Source organism: Saccopteryx bilineata, chromosome 5 (genome assembly GCF_036850765.1).
Source record: "Saccopteryx bilineata isolate mSacBil1 chromosome 5, mSacBil1_pri_phased_curated, whole genome shotgun sequence".
Lineage (NCBI taxonomy): Eukaryota > Metazoa > Chordata > Mammalia > Chiroptera > Emballonuridae > Saccopteryx > Saccopteryx bilineata.
Genome location: NC_089494.1, coordinates 76,604,308 through 76,606,637, shown reverse-complemented (window position 1 = coordinate 76,606,637; position 2,330 = coordinate 76,604,308). Strand labels below are relative to the sequence as shown.

The following is a 2,330-nucleotide window of genomic DNA, read 5'->3' as shown; positions in this document are numbered from 1 at the left end:
CCATGTAAACACAATAAATTAAAATAATTAAAAAAATTTTTTTAAAGAAAAATTTTAAATTTTGATAAAGTGTAATTTGTTTTTGGTGTTTTTCTTTTGTGTTTGTGTATGTGTTTAGTGTCACATCTAAGGTGACTTGTCTTAACAGTCATGAAAATTTACTCCCATATTTTTCTTTGGTTTTAGGTCTTACATTTAGGTATATGATCAATTTTAAGTTTATATACATGATGTAAAAAAGGGGTTTAACTTTATTCTATTGTATATGACTACCCAATTGTCTCAGGATCATTTGTTGAAAAGGCTATTCTTCCATCATTGAATTGTGTTGGTGTCACTGTTGAATAATGATTGGCTGTCACTCTGATAGAGCTGTAATCTTGGTTATAGTAGATTGGCATTAAAATTTGAAATTTTGAAATCTGTACTATCCAACTTTTTCATCCATTTCTAAGTTGTTTTGGCTATTTCAGGTCCTCAAGTTTCCATGAGGATTTTAAGATTGGCTTTTCCGCCCTGGCCGGTTGGCTCAGTGGTAGAGCGTTGGCCTAACGTGCGGCCTAGCGTGCGGAGGACCCGGGTTCGATTCCCGGCCAGGGCACACAGGAGAAGCGCCCATTTGCTTCTCCACCCCTCCGCCGCACTTTCCTCTCTGTCTCTCTCTTCTCCTCCCGCAGCTGAGGCTCCATTGGGGCAAAGATGGCCCGGGCGCTGGGGATGGCTCCTTGGCCTCTGCCCCAGGCGCTAGAGTGGCTCTGGTCGCAACATGGCGACGCCCAGGATGGGCAGAGCATCGCCTCCTGGTGGGCAGAGCGTCGCCCCATGGTGGGCGTGCCGGGTGGATCCCGGTCGGGCGCATGCGGGAGTCTGTCTGACTGTCTCTCCCTGTTTCCAGCTTCAGAAAAATGAAAAAAAAAAAAAAAAAAAGATTGGCTTTTCCATATCTGGAAAAACCCATCTGGAATTTTGATATAAATTGCACTGAATCTATAGGTCTATTTGGGAAGTATTGCCATCTTAACAATATTTAGTCCTCAAATCCATAAACTTGAGATTTTTTTCTATTAACTTAGATCTTTGATATCTCTTAACAATATTTTGTAGTTTTTAGAGTACAGTATAAAGTTTACACTTCTTTGTTAAATTTTTCCTAAGTGTTTCATCCTATTTGATGCCACTATAAATGCAATTGTTTACTTAATTTCATTTTTGGATTTGTCTTTTCCAGTGCATAGAAATGCAATTGATTTTTATATATTGGTTTTGTATCCTGCAACTTTGATGAACATGTTTATTAGTTCTAGTGTTTTCTTTTAGTGGATTACTTAAAATTTCTTTTATTCAATATCATGTCATCTGCTAATAGATATAATTATATTATTTCCTTTCAATCTAGATGTCTTTGTTTTGTTTCCTTGCTTACTTGTCCTATCATCACCTCACTATGAGTTAAGTAGAAGTAGTAAGAGTAAACGCCCTTGACTTATTCCTGATCTTCAGGAGAAGTCATTAATTTATACTGTGATATTTATTATAGTCTTCTTTCTGCTTGCTTTAGGTTTAATTTGCTCTTCTTTGTATTTTCTTAAGTTGGAAACTCAGGTTAGCTATTTTAGATTTTCTTTTTTGCTTTATAATATGGGTATTTAATGCTACAAATTTGCCTCTAACAACTGCTTAGCTGCATCCCACAAATTTTGATATTTGTCTTTTCACTTATTTCAAATGTTTTTAAATTTCCCTTGAGGTTTCTCTTTGATCCAAGTGTTATTTAAAAGTATGTTCTTTAATTTCCAAATATTTCCTGGTACCTTCTAGTGCTGTTTTCTAGTTTAACTTTCTTGTTAAATTTTGTTAGAGTCTAAGAACATAGTTTGTATAATTTCAATTATTTTAAATGTATTAAGGTTTAGCTATAGCCCAGAATAGAGTACACCTTAGTGAATATTCTATGTGTACTTGAGAAGGATAAGTATGCTGCTATTGTCAGGTAGAATGCTCTATAAATATCAGTTATATCAAGTTTGTTGACTGTGCTGCTCATGTTATGTATATTCTTTTTTTTTTTTCTTCCCCCGAAGCTGGAAACGGGGAGAGACAGTCAGACAGACTCCCGCATGCGCCCGACCGGGAATCCACCTGGCACGCCCATCAGGGGCAACGCTCTGCCCACCAGGGGGCGATGCTCTGCCCCTCCGGGGCGTCGCTCTGTCGCGACCAGAGCCACTCTAGCGCCTGGGGCAGAGGCCAAGGAGCCATCCCCAGCGCCCGGGCCATCCTTGCTCCAATGGAGCCTTGGCTGCGGGAGGGGAAGAGAGAGACAGAGAGGA

The 2,330-nt window shown here is 39.1% G+C and overlaps 1 non-coding gene across 1 annotated transcript; it reads left to right on the top strand.

The window, feature by feature from the left end:
- The first annotated feature begins 513 nt into the window (after nt 1-513).
- On the top strand, nt 514-601 carry TRNAV-AAC (transfer RNA valine (anticodon AAC)). The gene is given in 2 exon segments: nt 514-554; nt 567-601. It is a non-coding gene; the product is annotated as a tRNA-Val (tRNA).
- The last annotated feature ends 1,729 nt before the right edge of the window (nt 602-2,330 follow it).